This window comes from Drosophila gunungcola, assembly GCF_025200985.1.
Source record: "Drosophila gunungcola strain Sukarami chromosome 2L unlocalized genomic scaffold, Dgunungcola_SK_2 000008F, whole genome shotgun sequence".
In the NCBI taxonomy this organism is placed as follows: domain Eukaryota; kingdom Metazoa; phylum Arthropoda; class Insecta; order Diptera; family Drosophilidae; genus Drosophila; species Drosophila gunungcola.
Genome location: NW_026453163.1, coordinates 2,426,838 through 2,442,685, shown reverse-complemented (window position 1 = coordinate 2,442,685; position 15,848 = coordinate 2,426,838). Strand labels below are relative to the sequence as shown.

The window sequence follows — 15,848 nt, the reverse complement described above, 5'->3', positions numbered from 1 at the left end:
AAAATAAAACTGTTACCTTCTCCTTGTTGCTCACATGCCACCGAATCTAATATACCCTGTTACTACACAAATACCGGCTATAACAACAACGCCATCAGCTGCCACGGCCAACATCAACAAAAAGGGGTGCTGCAAAGTGCTTGGAGGGCTCGTACCTCCTACGCCGACAATAGCAACAACAGCAATGCAGAACAAAACGCCAGTCAGCCGAGAAAGTACGCAAAAAAATGTCTATATGTACGTATGTATGTAAGGCAAGGAACGAGTACAAGAGTATACGTTTATTCTGGTATAATATGGAACAGAGCCAACAACAGAAAAAACCATAGCAGTGAGTGACACAGAGCGTTGAAACAGGAGCGTTTCGAGTGTAAAACAAGCTATAGTAATTAGTATATAATACTTATGTATTTTGTGAACTGATAAATTTAATTTAATTAAATATATATATATAATGTATGTTTTAATAGAAAAGTAAATAATTAATTAATATAAAGTGTTATTTGTTTTGTTGCTAATTTTAAAAATTATCTAATAAAGTTTGTGCGTATACGTAACAACGTATACGTAATTTTGGTAGAAAAAAAGGGAGCATTTAAAAAATTTAACCAAGTATTCTTTAAAATAAAGGTCTTTCTAAGCAATATACATAAGTTAACATTAAATAAAAAAGGGTCATTAAAGAAAATCCGTTAAGCTTTTTATTTTAAGCCGGTGAATTCATTAGATGGTCATCCGCCAACTCTCATAGCAAGCACATAAACATAAGTAAAACTGAAATTAAATATTTAATTAAGAACTCTTAAACATTGAAAAAACACTATTTGATAAAATGAATTTGAGAACATGATAAAACTATAATGACCTAGGTTTTCCAAACAATTTGAATATTTAATTTAATGCAAAGTGCGATTTTAGGAATAAAAATAGTAAATGCAAATTACATGTATTAAAACCACTTGTTCTTTTGAATAAAATGAACAAAATATGGTTTTATTAGGAGATGGAGGGCCCAACTGATTTTTCGAGCCCCCTCAGTAACCCAGTTTTCCCCCTCCGCTCCTGTGAAATCGAGAGCGCCACGGAAAGGAGGAAACCGAACGGCGACCGCGATGACGAGCTCGTGCGGATGCTGCCGATGCTGCTGCCGAGGCTCTTCCTGTGGCTTTTCTCACTTGCTGAGCGCAACAAGGACCAAAAAATGCCAGCACAGCAACAACAATGGAGAACAACAATAATAACAACGAATGGCAACAATAAACTGGGCTTGCGCCAAAAACGAAATACGAAACTTGTGGGTGAAAACGAGAACCAGAGCCGTTTTCTCACAACGACAGGAACAACAGCAATAACAAAGGAGCAACGAGATGGGAAAACAAAATCACACACACACTCACACAGGCACAAAGAGCGGCTCTCACAGAAAGCTGCTCAAAGTCAAAGGTTCGGGTGTATGCGTTTGTGTTGGTGGGAGAGATTCACCCAAAAAAAGTTTCCAACTTAATATTGAACTGTGAAGCAACATCAGACAAATTGGAGAGCGTCAGTTGTTGTTGCTTTTGATGCTGGTGGTGCTCTCCTCTCTCCTCCTGCACTACACAGAAAGAAACCTTGATCCTTCTGATATTTAACAAAACAGCGGATTTCAAAGGCTGATGTCGAACAATACAATAAGATATTAAGAAATCACAACGCTAAACGGCAAAAATATATAGAAAAACATTTGTTGACTGAAGGTGGTGTTTAAAAACGGTCATTTGATTTGTGCCCTAGATTTCACATGTTAACAAATGTTGAATTCATCTCAACTTGTGAATAGAGACTTGAAAGAGACCCAAAAAATCTAACCAACTGCAAATTTGAATTACAATTTTTTAGTTTTGCTTTCTTTCTGTGTAGCTGGCTTTGTTGTTGTGGGAGCGAAAATATTTTAACGCAATTAGAGTCGGAGCATCGTCGTTGTCGTTGTGTCAGCATCAGAGCGAGAGCGAACGCGCACGCAGACGGACACGGAGCACGGATAAAACGGCCGAAAGACAAGGAATTCCAGGCAGCACAAGAATAGAAAAGCCCAAGTGTGATGTGTGAAAAAAAGGCCTCGAAGGTAGTGTAAAAAAGTGTGACCAGCAATGATAAAAACCTGAGCAGACTCAATTAACTGTGAAAGCCTTCTGCACTCACACGCACACCCTCGCAGAGTGAGAGTGTAATAGAAAGAGAGCAAGAGAGGTGAAGGTGAAGCTGAAGGGGAAGCGCGAACAATTTGTTGAATACAACGGGATTGCCGCAAAAGAAAAAGCGAAAGTGAAAACCAAAGAAACCCAAACTAAATTTTAATACGCCAAAAACTGAAATAAAACTAAGGAAAATTCCAAGCGTGCCCAAACTCGGACTTACCGAAAAAGAAGGAGAAAATTGGCGGCGCAAAAGTTAAAAGGGACAAAAACGATTAAGCAGCTTGCCAAGGACGAGGACCAACAGCCCGAAAGGTGAGCCCAAATAAGTCAGGCAAAAGTAAAAGGCAAAAAAGAAATGTACAGGCAAAGTTGCTCCTAGCGACAAGGAAAAAAAATAAAACCGCCCCAAACAGATTTTTCCCTCTTGGAAAGTGACAGTCGTCGACGTCGCCTTGCAACGCCTCAAGAAGCCTCTGCTGACGTCGCAGCCTGCCGTTTTTCTTCTGCTGACGCTTTTCCATTCACCCTGAGCCCAAGAGAGAGCTCTAACACCCACCTCCCACTTCCACTTCCACACCCTTCGCCTCCGCTTCCACCTCTTCCGCCCCCCGTGGTTGTTGGCTTTCTTGTTATTCATAGGCAAACATAGGCAAACAAGCAGAAGCAAAGCAAAGAGCAACCTGCGTGGGACAACAACAGCAAACATCCAGCAGCGCTGCGAGGGCGGTTCTCAAAATAAAATTAGCCCCATTCGCAAAGAGCCCACTTTTCGACATTGGCCACCTTTGGGTTAATGTTAATGCCATCAAACGGCATCGTGGCTCGCCCCGAAAAGTATGCTAAGGCTTCTGTGTGCGTCCCGCGTTAATCCCATCACAAAGAATTTAAAAGGAACTTTTCAAAGCGGACAAAAGTCAACCGCCACAAATGTGAATATGACTGAAATGTCAAAACCCGAAAAAAAAACTCTGACCTTACATAACCTTTTTTGATCGAATTTGTTTACCCAACACCTTTTTTTGCCTTAAAAACAGTTTATGCTGAGACAACTTTGGAATATCATTTGGAAATGTGTTTTCTTTTGCCCCCAAAACTATTCCGCCTAGGAACTATAAACTTTTAGCCAAGCACTAATATCTTGATATCAAAAACAAAATGTCGAAATGACGGCCAGAAAATTATATATATTTTTGTTTAACACTTAAGGCTTGCAAGTGAGTTTTTTGAAAATTATCATCTTTCCATCCAAAGGAAATACATTTCGTTCGAGCAGCCTTTAAGTTGTTTTTTGTAATTTGGCCAAAAAAATTAAAAAAGATAAAAACGATAAAGACTTGATAAATGTAAAAAAACCATATATGTATTTTCATATAAGTCTTTTCGGTTTTAGGCCCAATTCTCAATGATTTGTGAAAGTGTGGCAGCCTTTCCCTTTTTATCCAACAGCAATCGTTAAAAATTTAAAAAAATGTTTTTTTTTTATTTTCAAAGGAATTTATTTCTTATAAAGTTAAAATATTATGCTTTATACAGCGATATAACAAAGTTTTACAAATTTAATGACCAAGAGAACAACAAATGTTCAATCTTTATAAATACATAAAAGTATATTTCCGTTTGATAAAAATTGTATGCATTTTAAATTTATTTATTTACATAAAAATTAATATTAAATTCTGTTGAATATAAATTAATATATTTAAGACAGTTGTTTGACCTACAAAAAAGGCAAGCTTTTTAAAGATAATTGCATAAATATCTGTAAATTTACTCAACCTGAAGGAAAAGAAAAACAACTGAAGTCATACGATTTTAATTGCTCTATTTGGTAGGCTAAGCCTTTTCCAAACTCAACAAGCTGTGTTCCTGGCAATATCCAGTTTCTTGTTACAATTTGACCTCCCCTCGTTTTCCGACGGCTGGCATTGGCGGCAGTGATAATTCATGCCCCGCTGACATTTTTGGGTCAAAAAACTAAAATATTTTGTGGCTGCTCTTGCCATTCCGTTTAAGTGTGTGCGTAGGTCTGTCTGGCTGGGTTAGAGCCTTGCGCCGGTGGCTTATAGTCATTATTTCATCCAACCTTCGGAGAACTACCACCACCTCCCCATGCTATCCATCATACCCATTGAAGTTTTGTCTGTGGTGCGTCAGTCCGCCTGCCGTTCTGCCAGATTAAAATTGCATCCGGCGCGCCAAACAAAGGACTGTTGACCAATTTCGCTTTAACATAAAACAAGGAAAAATTACCAGCGGTCCTGGCAAAGGTTCAAGCTGGCACACACATACTAAATAGCGACACAAACACGTAAGCACACGAAGGCAAACAGAAATGAATTCATAGTAAAAGTCTTAATTGAAATTTTTGCTTGAAATGTGTACAGAGGGGATTTTTTTTACTGTTCTGCGCCACCTAAAATGAAAGCGATGTGTCCGTGGCGGGACCCGTGTATATATCATCCATATATAGATGTATATATATGTGCGAGCTGGCTGGCGGCAACTTTGTGTTCCATTCGGTCTCGGAATTGGGATGGGGGAAAATACAGGCGGGGAAAAAGCAGAAAGTCGTGGCCTGTGGTGTGAACGGATCTGTTGGCCAGAACGGAGTATGTGATTCCCGGGATTGCCAATGGGATAAGGTGGAACTTTGTTCGGCTCTTGGCTTTACCTTTGTATCATATTCTTTTATTTAACTTTGTGTATGTGTTTTGTATTTCTATTAGACTGCCTCCGCTCGCTTTCCAGTCAAGTAAGAGGCAATCAGCTTGGTAAAAGAAATGAGTTAAATGTTTGATTACAAAATTGCATTCTTTACCTTGGAGAATTACTCTTAATTTAGAATTCTCAATGTGATATCAATGGTTGTGGCTTTGCAGAGAAGGATTGGCGTCTAGTTAAGCTGAATTTAATAAAGTGAGCAACTAGGTGAGAGTTTAGTTAAGTCTTTTCTTATAAGGCAAGTAGTTTTAAGGAAGATATATTATTCTCTGAGGCAGAAGACATTTTTCAGAAAATTTGATAACTTTCAGACTTTTTTTCCAGTTCTTTTATTTTACACCCCTTTTCCGTTCCTCATTTCCAAAGTTCAAAAGTTTCGTACGTCATATTTTCAATTTTGTTGTGTATTATTAATGAGGAATACAACCAAAATAAGAAACTAATTGAAATTGCAACAAAGCGAAATTCGTTTGGGCATTTAAATTCTTCTACATACATCAATTCCTTTAATTAAGAGAAATTTGCTATCAATTTTGTATTTTAATTGAATAAAAGGTAGTTACATTACGCATTCTGCACGTTATCCGCCAATGAGTACATTATGCAGAATTATATTTATCTTGTTAAATCAGGATGGAATAATGATTTCAGTAAACTTTTTATACTGAGTAAAATCAATTAAGCCAATTTTTTCTTATCGAGTCTGAATCACACATTATCGAATAATCGGTGTGAATTATAATCAAACAAATAACAACCATACCGAAGTGTGAAATAAATGCATGAAACTAAGTAAATTTTATCACATTAAATATAATAAATTATTAAACCAAAACTAAACTACATAAAATTCTGACTTTTTAATAAAATTCTTTCTCAACGATAACAAAAATTAAATTCATTAACACCTTCTGCAAGTTTGCAAACCCTGAATAAATAATAATAAATATTGATATTTCAACGAGTTAAATTCAACATCTCTATTGTTTTGCCGAATGAGGTTTACCTGACCTGCCTATTTCGCTTAATTAGGTCTTAACAATATATTATTTTTAATTAGGCACCTTGGAACAGTTTGCCGAAAAACATTTTATATTTGCAAAACATAAAAAATAACAGAGAATAAATATAAAAACTTTGTAATTTAAAATTTAAAAGGACTAAACCAATTTTATTAAAAATCGAGAAAGTGGAAGGGCATATATTAGTGGCAAATGGGCAAATATTAGTGAATTTAAACAAGTCGGACAAACGAATTCATTTAAGGTATAGGGAAAGTTTACGAACATTCTATTTCTAGTAAAATCATGTAGAACTTTAGATACATAAAGTATAACATACAAAAAGAATCCGTTTAAGAATATAGTTTAGCTTATATATGGTACTATTAAAAAATTAAAGTGTCGTTTTCCTTATGAGGTCCAACTGCATTTGAACAAAAAAATTTTATTTCCTGAGTAAATTGTTTTCTTTAGTTTTGTTACCTAGTGTTATGAAACGCTTGAACCTACAAATTTTATTATCCATTTACTTTTGTTTTAAAAATATTTATTTCTGAGAGTGGAAAATTAACAAATGGCCCGGAGATTAGAGGACATGAGTAGTAGTGAGAAATCTACAAGGCTATAAACACAAGATTCAACACTTTTAGAGCCCCTGCTTTCACCGCCCATCCTGACCCCGCCCCCAAGTCATTTGCTTTGAATGGGGAATGAATCTGAATCGAAATGTTGTGTTGGCTAAAATTTATGTGTCTATTGCCAAAGGATTCTATGCAAAGGGGACACAAAGGAGACACAAGCCAAAGAAGATGAGCCTGTGGATGAGCGAGGAAAGCGGAAGAAACGGGCGGGGGCGGGTGCCACTCCCACTCCCACGCCCTCTAGTTGCTGACAAACACACACACACGCGCGTACATACGCAATTACACGCCCACTTTGCTTTATCTTTGTAACTGTTACAAAACTTGGCTTCGTCTTCTTCATCTTCTGCAGATTTTTTCTTTTTCTGTCGTTTGGCAGTGTGTTGTTGTGCCATCTGTGCGTGTGTGCTTGTATTTTTGTTTGTTTATCTTGGCCAGAAGCTATATAGTTTATCTATGTGCATGTTTGCTGGTGGCCGTCGGCTGGTGTACACTTTTCCGCACTTATTCCATATTTAAGAGGCAATTTATATTCCCTTTTTTTTCACTCCCAGGCTCGCTACCATCTCACTCGGTGCCTCCTTGTCGCCCTATCTCCATCCCTGTCCCTGTCCGTCCGGCGGTCTATTCAGACTGCCATTCAACTTCAGCTACAGTTTCCGCTGCTCTGCTCGCCTTTTTCTGATTCTGTTTCTGATTTAGTCGCCGCCAACACAGCACACAACACAGAAAAAGGCTGAAAGGCTATGGTAAGTCGACTATGAGATACCCGGTCATCGAAAGACAAATCAAAAAGAAAACTTCTAAATAAATTTAATTTTCTTATTTAAAATGATACACTACAAAGTTACAAATATCAAAATTATACATTAGAGCTTACTAAGTTTATTGACATTTGAAAATAATAATGTCGGGCCAAATTTATTTTAGCTAACAATCGTGTGGAGCAAATTTTTGTATACAGTTTCTCCGTTTGTAAAATTATATTTTAGAAAATTACACGAATTTGCGCAAACTGTACACCTCAAAATCCGAAAGTCTTCTTTTTCTGTTTTGAAACAGATCAGTAAACCTTTTGCGATTAGCCGATATCGAAAGCTTCTGCCCACTAAGCAGCAAACAGAAGCTAAGCACTGCCACTGCTGATGCCGGGACACCCCCTTTCAGTTTTCCACTTGCTATAACCCCTCCCCTGCGGCTGTCAGTAGCCAATTATCATTTTTCGAAATGAATAAAAACGCTGGCTGCCGACGTTCCTTCCATCCGGATGAATGGTTTGCGTGCGCCACGTAGCCTCCACAGATGCGAGTATCCAAATGGCATTTCCATAACCGCAGTTGCCATGGACTTAGCCGTCTCTTTGCACCTTGGGGCTATTGCAGTGGTTCGCAATTCGAATCCAAGCCCCAATCCCGTTCCCGCACGGCTTTGCGTAGCTGGCTTTTCCTGTTTTTTTATTGTGTCATAAATTATTCAAACGCAAACATCATCAGCAGGCAGCGGATCAGGATAAAGATGCGGCTCAGCCCCCGGCCTATCTGTGTTTGCCCGATACACGCTGCTCTCCTCATTATCGGAGGCAGACGTTTAACGCAGACTTCTGCACCCACACTAAGATATATCCTCATACATCCTGCTTTTCTGTATGCGCTTGATTTTGTACTCTATGCGCCGAATGTCCCCCGCAGACAAAGCACACTGGTTAGGAAGTACTATGAATAACTTATAACCTTACAACATATTATTGGGCTAATTGGAATTGGAATTGGAACAGCTTGCCACTTAGAGCTAAATGGCATTGCGCGAGAATCTCTTGATATTGACCAAATTTACTAATTGGGTTCGAGTTCTTAGAACTCATGTTTACTTTTTACCTACAATTTTTAGGTAAAACAGATATTATTCAGGATAACACATGCATTAAACTGATTTTTTCTATTTAATACGATTAAATCTCCTAAAACAAATGAACAGTGTTCATTTTGTTATCTTCTGTGAACGACATCAAAAAATTGACAAGCAAAGCAATGGAAAAAGATTTTTTAACCCAAAACTTATACTGGCTTACGTGCCGTATGAGCAATTTTTATTGAAACTTTGAGACCACTGCGCAAGAGCTTAAACTTAATTTAAAATTGTTTGGATTCTAATTAAATTTGTTTTGCACCAAAATCTACTCCTTAAAGGGGTGAGAGTATATTTCCTTATAAAAAACCGTCCTATTTAACACGTTTAACGTTCCATTAATATGCTTAACATGACGTATCAGTTTTTATTTTTTAATTTGCACTAAATAAATGCGATTTGCATTATTTATTAACACACAAGTTATGTAAAATTTTCATAGTTGTGCAAAATGTGGTTTGTTTTGGTAAAGGATTTCATTTAACAAATCAACTAAAGCTAAGCTCGTCATACAAGCCTCTCTTAATAAAAATTGTTACCCAAGAGCTTAGTTTAATTTACAGTTCAGATTTCATGCAGAGAATATTTCTGAAAAATTAATATCATCTCAACTGTGTTTTTTTTTAATTTTCATGACAAATGCCAGTACTAAGGCATGGCATGGAAATCGATGACAACAAGCTTGAATTTATGTTTGTTCACTTAAGAATAGAAGAAGAAGATTTTAAAAAGCAAGCGTTTCTTTAAAAAATGGAATTTTACTTTGCAAATTATTGTCTGGAAGCGGCGAACAAATTGCTTGAACCAGTGTGCAATGATGCGGAAGCAATCGGAAGCATGACCCAGCGAGTTGTGGGCAGTTGGCGTGGGCGTGGGCGCGATGGATGATATGCGAGGACTTCGCACTCAGCGAGTCACTTCCATAAATAAGGAAGAAGGAGTGGCAGCTCCAGAGTCGCGCCATCACTGGATAAATAAGTAGTGCACGTAGGCATTTGGCATAATGAAGCGCACGCCCCAATGCCGCCACTCTGCCTTGAAGAGGCACAGCAATTTGTTTGGCCCATGCGGCGTATACGTAATCACGCATTGATATGCCATTTACTCGGCCGCCGTCAACAAAACAAAGAGCTGGATACGGAAAAAGAAGGGCAGCTCGCAGCATCTCTTTTCTGACTGATTTATGCAGTCGATTTTGCAGTTTCAGTTGTACCCTCTTTTTATTCGACGCTTAACTGCACCTCTCCGGGGTGGTGAGGCACAAATTAAATTTATGCTCCCCAGCCATATTTACGAACCACTGCGAACTCTGCCCAAGTCGTTACCGCCTCTGATTACATGTTAATTATCATTGCGTAATGAATTGCCCTTTTGTACTCGCATGTGTTCACCCCCGCCGATTTTACAACCTACATCGCCGCATACAAATGTCGGAGGAATATAAAATATTCAGAATATGGACTGCGGCACAAAAGGCTTCTGCGGTGGCTGTTGCCGAAGCTGAGTGGTTTTCATTTGCGAAATAATTTCCCTATCAATTTAAAAAATAATTTCATTTGATTTGTCCAAAGATAGCTCCCAAAAACAGTATATTGTTGCACTTCTTAGTGAAAAAAACGGAATTGGTTCGTTAATAAGAAAACTGGGATTAGCTTTTGAATACCAAAATATAATAAAATAAATAAAATATTTTGCAAAAGTTGATTGCGCATTTCTGTTGTGTAACACTTTTAGTTTAATAATTCATAAAGCAATTTGACAAATGTTTGCTGAAAAACTTATCTATACAAATTTGTCTTAATTTTCGTACAAAAAATCTTTTAAGATTTTTAATAACACTTCGAATAAAATTGCCATTTTGCTCCAGAAATTAAAACTTACTTAAGGAGTAAAAATTCTAAATCTTTTAGTGGACAATAAATAGATTATTAAGGACACTTTAGCCGTTCAGGAATTTACAAAGTCCTAACCAAAGCTAATGATTTTAATTATGTTTTTTAATTGTATTTAAAAGGACGCATTAAATTGAGGTGGAAAATTAGGCAGAGTATTACAGACAGTACAATCTAAATAGAACTCATATCACACCCACTGAAATAAAAATTCCGACAAATCGTTTGATACCGAAAAGAGTTGGGCTATGTCCTAAAGCGGAGCTCAGCAGGACTTAACCCCTCGAAAAACACAAAAACCCTCTCCTTCCGGCAGGCTTCTAACCAAAAACACACACATCCAAAAGGAGCTCGCTAACATATGGATGCGGGGATAAGCAAGTATGCATACTTGAACCGTTCCCACACCTAGATACATACATAAATACATTAACAATACACACAAACAGGGGATTCTATGGCTGTGCCTGTGTGTGTGCGCAGGCTCAAATTAATTCCATTGGCACCGATTGAAAGTTTTCGCTTCACGGCAGCAATAAATTACGATTGGATATATAAGCTAAGGGGATGTACAGCGCACACATAGCGCATAAAGTGGCGCACACACATATATGTACGTATATCTGGGCATTAAGTGCATCCTTTAAATTTACATGCTCATTAAGTTACAAACGATCCCGATTTCCGCAGCAACACGAAACAAAGTCACTCAAAAGTCGCAAAAACAAGGGACTTGCGTCGCATCTGTTCGAACTGAATGATGAATAAACTTGACTAGGTCTGAGCATTTGCTTTAAGCCCATTTAATTATACTAAGTACATAGTAAATACGATAAGTGGAGTGCCCCAGCATCGGGAACAGCATCGTCATCGGCAGAGAGTACTTTCATGTTTACATTTAGCCAAGTACCTCGGCTCCTCCCTATGGCAGCCCAGTCCACAAACAAATGCCTTATTACCCACACTACAATTTACTACAGTCAAACCTCGGTAGTTCCAACCTCCTTTCAACAAATGCAACTCTAATTCCTGTTTGATTACAATAAGTACCATTTTTGTATTTATTTTGGTATTTATTAATTCTTTTAAACTAAATCGCGAAACTACAATTTTAAATTAAGTTCTAAGCCAATTTTGGTTTTTAAAAGTGATAAACTTAGTTTAAGCGAATAATATTTTAAAATACTTGCTTAGTTTTCTTAATTATTGCCAACTCCTTCCAACAAACACATATCTTAACTAATTCTAAATGTGCAACTTTGAACTAGTGCACTGATAAATGAATGAAAAAGAACAATACATATAATTATCTGACTATTAAATCCAATATTTATACCCTTGCAGAGGGTTTTAAAATTTCAGTCAGAAGTTTGCAACGCAGCGAAGGAGACATCTCCGACCCTATAAAGTATATATATTCTTGTTCAGCATCACTAAGAGAGTCGATCTAGCCATGTCCGTCTGTCCGTTTGTCCGTCTGTCCGCCTGTCCGTCCGTTTCTACGCAACATAGTCTCTCAGTTTTAAAGCTATCTGCATGAAACTTTCCCAAAAGTGGTCCTTCTGTTGCAGGAAGTACATAAGTCGGAACGAGCCGAATCGGACGACTATAGCATATAGCTCCCATAGAAACAATCGGAAAAATAAATTTAAAAAAATTAAAACTTTGGTGATTTTAATTTTTTTTTTTGGTTCTTTGACATATAGTAACGGTTAATTATTTCAAAATTACTGTTTAAATTTCATCAAAATCGGAAAATGGTTAAATATTTTAGAATTACGATTTACATTTTAAATTTCATAAAAATCGGACGACTATATCATATAGCTCTTCTATTAAAAATATATATAAATTTTTTTTTTTATATGTAACTTTTCTATTTTGTAATTTTTTTTTGAATTCTTTTAGACTTATTAATAATTTGACAGTTTAGAACTATGCTTTTAATTTTATTAAAATCGGAAAACGATATCATATACCTACCATAGGAACTATCGAATAATTAAGCTCCAAATCATCATAGCTTCAATGTTTTTAAACATATACGCAAGTAAATCATAATTTTAATGTTTTCAAGAATATTTAGTTATTGCAATAGCTGCAAGAGTATATGAACTTCGGCTTGCCGAATTTTGCTTCCTTTCTTGTTTTCATTTAAATAAACTTCCTTTATCAACTTAAGGCTTAAATGTGTTGCCTGTAAGAATAGAAGTTAAGCAAGTATCACTGTTCTTGTGCCGACTATTAACAGTCTCGATTTGGGGCTAGTTGAGTTAAGTTGAGTTGGGTATGTTGAATGTGTTAGCAAGCCTGTTTGCTTCCTGCCGCAGTCATAAATAATTTATGCCTACGTAATTTGGTCAACGTTACTTTAGTCGACTACGCCGGATGGCCCATTGCCACCCACTATACTGTCTCCATCTCATTCTCAGCCTTGTCTGTGCCTTCATTCCCATGTTAATCACCTCCTACATGGCGAATATATGCGCACACACTTGCATAAATCAGCCTAGAATATGTTTCAATTGACCACAGTCGGCTCATTTGCATTTTGTGTGCAGCTACAACTTCCTTAGGTCATTAGGCGTCAAAGAATCCTAGGGGGGTAGTAATAATTAGAATTGGAACTCGTAGGACAACAGAGCCATGTGTGTTTCACATAATTGATAATTATTTCATTTGACTTCGGGGGACCCTTAATGTATATTAAAGGAGGTGTAAGTCATTAATTTAAAAGTTGTGCCCAGAACGACGCTCATTAGCACAAAATAATTCCTTGAAAACTTATGTGGAAACAGAACAGAAAATAATTTGTACATTTTTGGTTTTCAGATTTACTAGTTTTCGTGTGATTAAATTGTCAAAGCTTTTCAATAGAAACAACTTTATTTACTAGGAAAATATTTACAGTTTCATTTGATTACCTTTTAAAACCATGAAGTAAATTTGTTGACCCAGTTATGAAAAAAGTATAAACAGAAAATCAAAACTGCGAGAACAAAAAGGGAGGCCTTTTAGGTAGTTCCGGAACAAACTAAAATGAACTCGTAAAGTCGAAAATGTGCATTTTCCATACCCACAGATGAATTTGCTGAACCCATCTACATAAAGTAAATTAAAAAGCAATTTCCTCCGGTGCTAAAACAAAAATGAGGCATTTCACAAACTTGTTAACCTTCATCTTTCTGTTCAAACTTTATTTTCGATTTCCGTTCCCAGAAGCCTAAGGGTTGCGACGCTATATGAGTGACTGAAAATGTCGGACACATATTCACTTTCGAACTGCCTTGGCACGCAGATATGGCTATAAATTTATTTGTCAACTTGTTAAAACTTTCTGCCCGACAATTGTGCACATAAAATGGTTTTCTAATTACCAAAAAGGAATGGCCTTAACATAAATCTTGGCAGTGGACTGGGAATGGGTCAGTAACCAGACAGAAAGGGTCACGCTCAAGTTTATTCTACATGCTGTATTGACAAATTTCTTGTTATTTTTGTGGGCAAAAGAAATGCATTTCCGAATGCAATTCGCCAACTCGGCAGATCTTCAATGCGACCAGCAACTTACAAAAAGTAAAAATGGGTGTGCAAAATACATAACAAAGTTTGGAGAAACGAGAGCAAAAACGAGACCCAAAGAGCATGCCAAGTGCCCAGTACCAGGACCTCCGACGTTCCTCGGACCCGCGGCCTGCCCCTTTCCCGTCTCATTCGGCTGTGGAATCAAGCAGCCATGTAACCTCGTTTATTCTGCAGCATAATGAAAGGGGAAAGTTCTGTGATTTCACCGCCCATGGTTCCGGCAAATGCCATCCAGCCCAGAGTGCGTCTATATGTGTACACCTGAAAAATTGCAGTATTCGGTATTAAGTCTGTCATTTAAACACACAGCCTATCATCCCTGATGCCAATAATCAAATGGACAATCATCTACAAATTTTTCACCTAAAATAAAAAGAAACAATCTTTAAGAATACAACATTTTTGTGTTAAAAGTGGATTTGGCAGCAGCAGAGGACTAATCAAATGTGGACCGACTATGGTTTTCTATTTATGTGTATTGGTGGTATAAACATTTAATGCATTTATTAAAACCCACAGCACAAGCGGGAGGTACAAACAATTTTTTTTACTTTTTAAAATGCCAATCGTGTAATTTTTACAATATGTGTTTCAGATTGCTGGAAAAAAAAGGTTTCCGAAGTCGGGGAAAAAAACGTTTAATACAAATTTGACATAAAAATAAACAATTTTTTTTAGATTTATGTATTTTTCTTACTTAAGCAAAACTGACATAATAGAGAATACTTGAGTCAAGATTTTGTGATGATCTTTGAGAGCTTTAGGAAATTCACTTCCAAGATGCATTTTTCTGAAGTTGTTTCTGGTTCTAGGAAATATGAATTTGTTATTTTTACTTTAAGAATGCAAGATATACCTATTTAAGCCCAATTGCGAACCAATTAATTTAATTAGCCCAATAAACCAATCGGTAATGTTTTTTCTTTTAACCATTTTTTCTGAGTGTGTGCCTCTTTGTGTGAGTGAGAGGTGTAACAACGACGACTGGTTTTAAATGGCATTTGAAATGTTTTGTAGTTCCACATTCTCGGCCTGCCCTGGCACATGGTTCTCGACTTTTGCCATTTCGAGCAGACGCTTCGTCCTTTTTCTGACAAGAGGACCCGCACACACACAAAAACACGGCCGCTCGCAAAAAAGGTCAAACGAGAATTATAATTTAAATGACAAATAAAACACACGCTGAAATAAATAGGGATAAGGGAGCGCAATTACTTTTGGTGCGAAATTGAAAACGCTATAGGTCCTCGGTCCTTTGCGAGTCCTTCTAACTTTGCTGCTAATTATATCGCGTTTTCATGATTGCACCAAATGGGTTCATCAAACGATTTGCAAACGAGGGTCGAGTACATTTTGAGCGATGGAGATGTGGAGTATGAAAAATTTCTCAAAGAACGACTTTAAACCAAGAAGATAGAGATTTTAATTAATTGTTCGTGAAAAATGAAAATAAAATGGCTGTTTGCAAACCAATAGGAGGTACATATACCATTTTTAAGAAATCACAGCACTGACAAATTTCCGAGTCGTTATTTTTATTATTACTTTAAAGCTAATCATTAATGTACTTTTGCCTAAGCAAACGGCTAAATAACAAGTAATGCTTGCTCTCTAAAACCACTTCGACTTGGTTCTTTGATGACTAAATATAAAAATTCTAGCTTTCTCTTTAAAGTTTCGAGTATATTCGCCCAACAGTCTGCAGATTTTTATCAAATTTTCCTTTGTGTGCCTTGGCGCAGAAGAAAAATACAATAACATTTGGTTAGAGCAGAAACGACGCGCCATAAAAACTTAACCGACATAGCTAAGACCCAGTGGAGATGTAGCCCAATCTGTATTTATTTTCATAAATATTTTCCTTTTCGCGTCGCTTTTCCATTGTTTCTCCTTGTCCTTTCCGTCTCGCTCGCTCGCCCAAAGCTT

The 15,848-nt window shown here is 37.0% G+C and overlaps 1 protein-coding gene across 2 annotated transcripts in view; it reads left to right on the top strand.

The window, feature by feature from the left end:
- Positions 1 to 1,970: 1,970 nt before the first annotated feature.
- Positions 1,971 to 15,848, top strand: part of LOC128253394 (neuroligin-1) — a 28,948-nt gene continuing 15,070 nt past the window's right edge. For both annotated transcript variants that reach the window (XM_052981748.1, XM_052981750.1), the window contains exon 1: positions 1,971 to 2,489. The gene's annotated coding sequence lies outside the window, so the exon portion shown is untranslated. The remainder of the gene's footprint in view (positions 2,490 to 15,848) is intronic.